A 10,477-nucleotide genomic window follows, 5' to 3' on the forward strand; every position below is an offset into this window, starting at 1 on the left:
GCGTCTATAATAATATAACATAAAATGTGATTTTCATATAACAAGAGGTAAAGCAATGAGTGGGAAGGAAGAAGAGAAGAAAATAGAAATATAGAGGGAATAAAATCGTCCTTATGGTAGCCTGGCTTTACTTAGAAGAGTTTCTTGGAGTGGCAGACATTCAGCAATTCATGAGAGCAGGGAGAAAGCCAAACTCTATGAAAGCACTCAATAGTGTTTTATTGTGCAAATGGCTTTAAGAAATGTCTTAAGATAACACCCTCAGTCACTGGTGCTTTTTCTGCTAATGTATTAGCAACAATGACTTTATTGGTGGCTCCTCATGTCAACCATTTCCCAGTTTGCTATTAAAGAAGCTTAGATTTAAGATTTTCATTTGCTTAATCAAAGTTCATATGTAGTTTAGAAAGAAAACCCTACTGAGTTATCCTTCATGCCAAGCCTTATGTGCAAATGTAATCTTACAAGACTGTTAGGTCCCATTTATTTCCCATTCCTGCTAATACAAGTGGCATCTGGAGTCAGGCAGTTACAGTCAGTCTATTAAGTTCTATTGATAAGCAAGGTCATACTGCCAAAGTATTTGTACTTTTCGGAGTGGTTCTGGCCACTTTGCTGTCTTCCATGTGACAACTGTGACTCCTCAAACAGAAAGAAGGGGGTGTTCTGAGCCGCAACACTGCAAAGCGAAAGTTTCAGTGACCAGAGCTCTTCAGGTCTGGAGCCTTCCACTCCTTCAGTGGAGTCTTCCTGACACCTTTTGTCGCGAGTAAAGTTGCTGTGAGAGATGCAGATTGACACAACTGGTCTAATGAATAGTTAAACTGGCAGAAAACTAGCCTCATTGAAACCGTTTTTCCCTGTGAAGAACATAACTGTGCTCGGCAGATATGCTCTGTTCATCAGACCCCCGTTAGACTGTAATTATGTGGTGGTGGGAGGAACATCAGTGGATTGACTTTAGGCAGTTTTGAATCAAAAAACGAGTAATGCACAAATCATTGCACGTAACATGGGATGTGAAATGAGACCCATGACAAATAAAAAAAGGCTGTGGGTTTTTTTTATTTTTTTTTTAACTGAGCATATAGTACGTCTGAGATTCACCTTGTTCTCAATGCATCTAATAGTCAAGTAAAGGGTAGAGAGATAGCACAACAGTTGCTGGTATAAAAGGTTAGGATATAAATGCTATAAATATTAGGTTGCAAGACAAGGCTGGGTAAAGGATAAGGTTTTCATTGTTTTGGAGGCAAGAGATAAACACAACCAAAGAAATAAACAAAAAATCCATATAGGATTGGATTTAAAAAAAAAAAGTCCAAACCTTTATTTTATCATAACTAATAAAACTAAATTCCTATAGCTTTAAAAAGTGAAATAAACAAACAAAAAAAACCCCTCAACCCAAAATAGCAAACCACCAGAAGAAAAAAACAATCCCCAAACAGGCAAGTTTTGGGATCTCTGTAAATCACAGCTTCCTCAACTTGTTTCCAAACAGGCAATTCAAGACCTCAGTGGTGGTCCATCTGATGAGTGTTTAAATCGCTAAGCCCTTATCAGTGCAGAGTAGAAAACTTTTCTTTCAGCAGATTTATCCTGCCATTTCATTTGAATTCAGCAAAAACCATTAGCACAGTGTCACTTTGCCCAGAGTTAGTGTAGCTGTTGTGTATTCTTTGTCTCTTCTTGGGGTGGGAAAGGCTTCGCTCTGGGGCAGTCCTTTATAAAACTTAACCTCATTGTTCCGCAGTAGAGTGTACCCTATCACTTAGTTGTGCTCTTGGCCAGGGGGCCAAGGAATCTGCTTTTAATGGTCTTGTCTGTAATGTTGCCCTCATTCTTACGGGCTTATCCAAGAAAGCACACGATACAGCAACTGAGCTCTGATTTTTGGTTGTCTGTTGGCCATTTTACATGAGTATTAATAGGATTTTTGGCGTTGTCTTGGATGAGGCTGCAAGGTCCGAAAAAAAAAAAAAATGGTAATGGGTGTTTTGGCAAAAGGTGGGATGTTAAGTAAAGGGCATTAGGGTTTACTTATCTATGTATCTATGTTCCTTGGTAGTCTGGGGTGTCTTGTCGTTATCATCTGTAGTGATTTCTCTTGTTTCTGTAAGTGAACACAGATGGGCATGTTCTTTTCTTGTAAAGTGCTAGAAATGGTACCAGCAGACGAAGGAACTGCATTGGTTTGCTTTGTCTTTTGAGCAATGGTAGGAGCACCTGAGTGATGTCTCTGAACTGTTTCTGAGGCTGCACTGTGGTAACTTTTGGAACACAGGCTTCAGAACCTTGAGGCTATCCCAAAACAAAGGCTGCGATCCCGTTCATCACTCCAGAAAGGGAGAAAACGTCTCACCCTTGACCTGATATGCTACTCTTTGTGTCCCTGTAGTTCCTACAGGTATCTAAGAGCTGCCTTTTCTAACACGTTGTCTGTCATAAAGCAGTATTTTACCAACAGTGAGGAATGAAAGTCCAAACCTTCAGCTTCAAAAACGTGATCATTGCTTATGCTTTCAGACTTTCATGTCTGACCACAGTCCAAAGATCTCCTTCCCTGCTGCATCTCCCAAAACTGCTCACACACTGCTAGATGTTATCCTGTTGTTACTTCTCTTAGTGCAAATGAAAATGTGGCAAGCTTCCAAATCCTAAATTCAAATAGGGTGTGAGACACTATTTTGTTTTCCTGTGGCATCTTAGTCTGCATAGGAAAATTAAAAAGGCGTGTGTTAAATCTGAATAGGAAATGGAAACAGATTGCCATCTTAACATGTTCTTGCCTTTGAGACTAGCTGGTTTTGTTACGCCTGTGATTGAATTCTGACATCAGGTATATTTGGTTGTTTGGACCTTACAAGAGGAGGGAAATACATTTCTTTCCATGAATTGTGAAATGACATCATGATGCCTTTCTAGATATTCTTGACTGGAAAGGGAGTAGACTCAAAGGTCTTTTGGTATCCAGGAGAACCAAAGTGGCTTGGCCAATAAACCTGCACCCAGGCATTGGATTAACCCAGGGTTTACAATCAGCTCTGAATATTCCTCTGCTAACTTAGTCTGAGGAAAACAAATACATTTTACTTGGCACATTCTGATTCACTGTACACATTTGTGCGCTCTCTTGTGGAAAAGATTTATTAGGTTAAGGGAAATTATCTGAGTCTGCATTGTTTGCATAGTCTTGAGTTCTGTTCGACTTCCAAAAACCTAATGACTTCCTGATACACGTTATGCATACTCTGTCCCTTGTGTGGAACTGCAGTGACTTGCTGTAATTCACAGCCCAAAGCTTGTTGTGAGGGAAAAGTGGTCCCATGCTGGCACCAGTTTCCACATCTCTAGTGGACTCTGTGTGCTGTGATGATGATATATTCCATCACTTAGCCTAGCCCTCATTGCTATAGTGAGGATAACCTTTTTTTTTGGTCTTGACTACTTAATTTATCAAAAAGTTTGAAACATGAAAGAAGCATTGGAGTAAGTTGCCCCAACATTAGGCAATTTCACGCCTATGAACAGCTACTCGTTATATAGAGTGACAATGTGTGCTCGCAGCCCAGAAAGCCAGCCGCATCCTAGGCCGCATCAAAATAAGTGCGGCCGACAGGGTGAGGGAGGTGAGTCTGCCCCTCTACTCTGCTCTGGTGAGACCCCACCTGGAGGACTGCGTCCAGCTCTGGGGCCCTCAGCATAAGAATGACATGGCCTTGTTGGAGCAGGTCCAGAGAAGGGCTGTGAAGATGATCAGAGGGCTGGAGCACCTCTCCTACAAGGACAGGTTGAGTTGGGGTTGTTCAGCCTGGAGAAGAGAAGGCTCCGGGGAGACCTTCCTGTGGCCTTTCAGTACTTAAAGGGGGCTTATAAGAAAGATGGGGACAAACTTTAGTAGGACCTGTTGCGATAGGACAAGGGGTAACGGTTTTAAACTAAAATAGGGTAGATTCAGACTGGATATACAAAGAAATTTTTTACAATGAGGGTGGTGAAACACTGGCACAGGTTGCCCAGAGAGGTGGTAGATGTTTCATCCCTGGAAACCTTCAAGATGAGATCAGATGGGCTCTGAGCAACCGGATCTAGTTGAAGATGTCCCTGCTCATTGCAGGGGAGGTTGGACTAGATGACCTTTAAAGGTCCCTTCCAACCCAAACTATTCTGTGATTCTATCATTCTGTATGGCCTGAGCAGTTAAAGGTCACCAGATATGAATGACAGCCACTTTGCTCCTTTGCATACTACCTGGCTTGAGTAGCTGGTGTACTTTAACCTCTTGGATCAAATGAACCATTCCTCCTGAGGGGTATCACAGCTGGCACATCTTTCTAGGTATTTTCACATTATTGAGCACAAATAGGCTGTGCTTTTAGCTGGGACCGTTAGACCTGATAAGAAACAAGCTCTGAGTATTTATTAAACAGGTCATCTGAATAGAAAGTGAGGATCAGTGAAGCATACTGTAAGTTCTGATGCTCCTTTTGCAACTCTGGTAATGTAGTTACCAGAAGTGGAGCCACGTATGGGTTTTTAGCCTTTCACTGTTACAGGTTATTACTCTCCAGATGGAAAAGTGAACGGTGAGGATCTGGGAAAGGGTTTGGAAGTGCCTTGCTGAGAAAGAATGCTCTTTATTTCTCCTTATGGTGTGACTTCTTCTATCCACAGGAGAGCAGAGAGGTTTAAGACTAGTGTTTGGAGATTTTTCATTATGAATTTGGTATTGTAATACTATTCTATTTTACTTCCTGGTCTCTCTGTTGAGCTTTTGAGTTCAGGAGAGTCCTGTGTCTGTCTTCAGTGCAAGTCAAGGAATTGCTTGATTTTTTTGTCAGAAAGCACTGGGTTTCATCTACAGAGGGAATTCCATTGAAAGACTCCTGAGATGGTAAAGAGGGAAAAAAAAAAAAAGGCTCTAATGCTTTATAAGCTCTAATGCTTCCTCCGCTCTCTTCATCCCCCTCTGGCAGGGGAGTGCAGGAAGGCCAGTCTAAACAGCTTGGTTGCAAAAAGAGGTATTTCTCCAGCTAGCTGGATGGCTTGCTCTTATCTGGAACAGGTAGTTGCCATTAAGCTCTTGACAGATGAGTACTAGGCTGTCGTTGAATTCTCCATGGCTGCCAGTGCTCAGTCTGAGCTCTTACCTTATGTATGTAGCTTTCAGTCCGTGCACTGGCATGTGGTCGTTTCTCCCTGCACCGAAAATTACCTCTGTTATTGGAGCTATGACACTGGCTGTTTCTAAGCTCCATGAGGTGTTGGTAAACATCATGTAAATGAGGTAAATGCTTCCTAGAGGTTTTCCACATGCCACTGAACTCTACAAACTTGCTATTCCTGTAGCCCATTTTTCTTGGTTTTACTGCACAGCTCCTGCAAAACCCTCCTCTGGAGCCTCCACTGCCTTTCTAGATAAAGAAGGAAGTCTGAAACTGGACATAGCATCCCTTTGCTGGCTCTTCAACTGCAAATTTCCAGTGTTCAGGCAGAGAACCCGTTTATCTCTAGTTGCACAAACTATGTACTGCTTGCTCACCACCTACTCCACAATTAAAAGGAAAACCAAAGAAGCAGAGCAAACTCAGGTTTAAAGTAGGAACAGTAAGTGGAGTGAAAACAAATGAATAAAATATTTCATAAAATGGAGTCTCACTGTGCAACCATCACCTGCTTCTGATGATGTGACCTGCTTTGCCAGCCTTCCCAGCTCTTTGTGCTCTCCATAGTTTCTGGTTTAGTTACTGCCTGGTTTACCTTTGCTGTCCTCCAGCTTAACAGTCTCAAGGATGAGTTTATAACAATCAGCTCAGTGAAGAGGAGGAATAGGAGAGTCACTGACTGTATCACTGGAATAACTTTGACAGGCTGGAAATTGGCATCATTACACTTGCATTAACCACTTAGACACACAATTACATGCAATAGGAAGATAAGTATGTACGTAAGAATAAAATTGTTAAGGCAATATCAGGAGAGAATAGAGATGTCAATTAGTGAAACAGTGACTTCCTGTGAAAGGTTTCTTTTTTTTTTTTTTTTTTGTTCAGATAGCACATTAACAAGGTCAGCTTTGGAAGCTGGGAGGGACAGAGAGAAAGAGGAGGTGGCTGGGAAAGTACAGGCATTTTCCAATGCAGACGGAAAATTGACTCTCAAAATAAGCAAAGTGACCTGTGGCCTGAAGATTCCTTGGAGGTTTACCAATGACCCTAGGGTAGCTTAGTGTTGGGGGGTGACTAGAAGGAGCCACATAGCAAATGCCACGGCAGCTAACATATGAGTGTGCTGATCCATTGCAAAGGGTAGTTTTTTATAATTTCTCACTCTAAAATGAAATCAAAATAAAAGTAATCCATTTAGTGCCCAATACATCTGGGCCACAGCTTGAGGTAAAATGCTCTCTCATCACCTACCGAGCAGAAGTGAAAAGACTCATCAGTGTTGTGTTTTGAAGACATTTAGATGAACAGTTGCTGTGAGACTGCACAGATGGTTTCCCAGTGTACTAGTGTTACAGCTGCAACTTCAGCCTGTGCCTTCAAACGCTCAGGCTCCAGGGGAGTCCGAGGGCTGTCAATGCAGCATGAGCACCAATCTAGTCAGATGATTAAAAGCTTAGGAAGTTGGGCTGATTGCACACATAGGCAACTGGAAGATCCATTAGAGTACTGCCATGTGCCACAGGACTGTTAAAAACAGTGTCTTCCAGTAGGGTTTGGACAGATTTATTTCTCTTTTGTTAAAAAACACGATCTTTGGCATTTAGAATTTTTTCTGAGTTCATGCTTCTCACTGAGCAGATACATTCTAAAGGTATAAATACTTGACAAACTTTGCTCTCCAGCTTTGCAAAAGCAAAACCAAAAGGACCTGAAGACATTTTGATACTTCTAACTTAATGTTGCAGAACATGCACATGCTTGCTTTTCTCTTAAAAAGACAGGTTTTTGACTATGCTAGTAATAATAGAAGAATAGCGTTCCCTAGAGTGGGACACTTAAATACACAGCTATGTTACTTTAGTTTCTTTGAATACTAATGCAGAAGTTCCTGTTGCCAAGGAGAGGAGAAATGTATGCAAAATAAGCATAAGGCCTAATCTAGTTCATTTAGAGGTGAACACTTTTAAGTGCATAGGTGGGGTTATTGGAGTTGATGGAATCACTCCTGTTTCTAAACCACGTATTCTTGAAAGTCCAGCTGAGTGGGATATAGGATGGTCGATTTATAAATGGCTTCTTTGTGTGGGGAAGACACAAGCAAAAAGGAATAATCTGAATTACTTTCTGGATTGGTATATTTACTTCATGTTAATCATTTTGTGGAGGCTCTCACACATCATTAACTGAACTTTAATTCAGTTTGTCTCTATTCACTTCCAAAGCCAGTTAAGCTGAACTAGAGACATACTTTTACTTATGACTGTAACTCAGTCATATGTTTGTTTAGTAAATGTCTGTGTTGTGCTGTTGCCAAAGGCTACCCTTCCTATCCCGGTACAGAGAAGATAAGTGCCTTGCAGCCTTATCAGTCCAGCAGCCCAAACTGTAAAATGGGGTGATTTGACTAACCTTTGTAAGGTGTGCTGAAACCTCTGCCTAAACTCCAAGCCATTGAGATTAAGACTGTTATCAGTGGCTCACTTTTTCCCCAGCATCTATTTTACTGACACTCTTCTGCAACAGTTTATATGAATCTTTCAGTTGGTGCTATTAAAAAGATGAGTGGTGCATTTTAAACATTGAGGAGATTATTCAGAAGTGGCGGGAAAAAAGTGAGAGACAACATTTAAAGGAAATTGGAAAACTTTACTGGGACTTCAGATGTTCTCTCTGGTATTTGAGGGAAAGAACAACAATCAGTTTTTCAGGAGTTCCTTATATGTATGCTATTGTACCCCAAGGAAAAAAACAAAAAACATCTATCTTTTCTGGGACTGTCTAATTCTCTGAATTTTGATATGCAGGCATGAATGTTTTGAGTTTTATATTGAGTTAAAAATCTAAGCAGTAATTAAATGGAGACACAAAAAAAAAATCTGTTCTGTGCATTCTCTGTTGCATATTGAACTAGATACTTCCCCTTTTATGTAATCTTTAACTGGGGTTGTATTGCTTGGGGGAGATGATAAGGTGCGTCATACCTAACTGGTTAAATAATTTAAAACTAATGACAAAATAAAATAAAAAAACTACTTTACCAGTTCCACTTCCATGCCACTACAGTAGGTAAAAGAAGAACCTCTCTAAACATGCTTTGAACAGCTGTTCATCAAAGACTTGTGAGCAAGTACTAGAAAACTGAGGCTACTTAATCATGTCATAAAGATATAGAGATAATTTCTAGATGTGTTTGAGAAACAGGCAATTGCAGATAAATATGTAATTTTGTGCTCATTAAAGTATCAGTCTTGGAAGCGTAAAATTCTCCAACCTCTGTTCCTTTGAAATTGTCCAGCATGATGGTGGTTGTCAGATATCTTGCAAATATTGGTGGTTGTTAGAGTACAGTGTATTTGGGTGAGATATTTGCAAATACTATTATTGTTGACTCCATTTCTATGGTAATAGTGACAACTGTCATCACCACTACTACAGGGGAGCCAACTGAATCTTTTAAATACTCTGCTATTCTATGTTTATTATGCCTTATTATTATTATATCTATGCTTTTGTTTATTAGTTAAGATCAAAGACTTGTCATGACTAATGAATGTGTAGTCTACAAAAGTGGAGCTGGGTTTTAGCTATAGTAGAAAGAGAAAACATTGATTTACTTTTTTTCTTCGTTGTATCTCACTTGGAAGACTCTGTAATTGCTGTTTGGTTTTTCCCTTTAACTGCTTGCAGTGTTTTCCTAATTTTGTGGCTCTTTAGTTGGGGTCTCATGAGCAAACTGAACCTGTATCAGTGCACATCAACTGTTGACGCTCTGACCAGGAGAAGCCCTGACAATTACTCTGCAGAAATGGGTTTAAAAGGAGGAAGACTTAGCATAATTTTTGTGAAGGGAAGTTATGCCTCACAAATTTGACAAATTTTTTTTCCCTTCACTAAAGGGGCTTCAGGGGATGAAGATGCCCACTGAGTTGCCATAATTTGTGTTTCTTTGTCCTTGCATGGATAAATAATTGGTTAAAAAGTGGAAAGAACATTGAAAACTGATCATCTATGTCTAAGAGGAGAAGTATTCGTGGTGTTAGAGAGAAGTTTGTATTTGAGTCAGTGCTGATCAACATATGATCTTGAAAATTATTATGGTCAAAATAATCTTGAAAATTGAGTGAATAGACAGGTCACAGTTTATTGACAGTCCTAAGGATGTCAAGATATTAATAACAAAGGCCAACTGCAAAGAATTGCAGAAAAATCGTATGAGCTGAAGTCATTGAGTGAAAGAAATGGCAGATGAAACGCAGTGCAGATAAATGTGAAGTAATGCATGTAAGAGGAAAAATAATCCGATCTGTACATATCAAATGATGGCTTCTGAGCTGTCTGTTTTCAATTTGGAATCAGATTTTAGCATCCAGATTGATGGTGTGGTGAAAATATTAGCTCAATTCTCAGTATTATCCTAAAAAGCAAGTAATATGGTGGGTATATTATGGAAGAAATAGAGCAAATCAAAACAATCCAGAATACTGCGCCTATTCCTGGTTCTCCCTCCTCAACGTTAAGATAGGCTTCTGGGTATAACTGGAAAACATACATAGGGGAGTGTTATGGAGGTCCTGAAACTTCTGCACAATCAATGATACAGAGAAAGATTCTTCAGGTTAGAAAGGAGGCGGCTGAGAGAGAATATAATGGAGAGGCAGAAACAGGGAACAGTTTGTTCACTTTTTTCTCCTCCAATACAAGAAGTAAGGGCTAGCAAATGAGATCAGCAGGTGGCCAGTTCAGCACTGATAAAAAGCAGTAGTCGATCACACAACATGCAGAATTTTCTGAATGCTGAAAGTTTACATGAGTTCAGAAAAGCAATAGGACAAATCCTTTGAGGATGTGTAAATATCAAGACAATGCTTCTGGCTCCAGAAATCTCTGACCTGCAATTTGCTGGGGACTGAAAGGGTATTGTGGGGAAATAACACTTCATTTGTCCTGCCCATGTAGTTTTTCTTCTGTGACGCACTCTGCTATCAGCCAGGCTGGGCTGGGCTACTGGACATGGTAGGTCTTCAATCTGATCTGGATGTATATTCCAAAAAAAAAATTAAAAAAGGATAAAAAAAAAAGAAGCAAAGTGCTCTGACTTCTACTTTGTGCCTTCCCCTTGCAAAAAGTTTCTATATACTAAAGAATAAGAAAAAAAGCAAAAATCTCTTGCTGATTTAAGGAGAACAGATTGTACAATTTCTTATGCCAGTTCCTTTTTGGAGTGTTGCCAAATGGAGAACTATGTGAACAATGGAAAAGGCTGACTCCAGTGATTTTTCTCCTCTAAAAAATATACTTCTGAAAGC

The sequence above is a fragment of the Charadrius vociferus genome, unplaced genomic scaffold, assembly GCF_000708025.1.
Source record: "Charadrius vociferus isolate BGI_N301 unplaced genomic scaffold, ASM70802v2 scaffold429, whole genome shotgun sequence".
Taxonomy (NCBI): Eukaryota; Metazoa; Chordata; class Aves; order Charadriiformes; family Charadriidae; genus Charadrius; species Charadrius vociferus.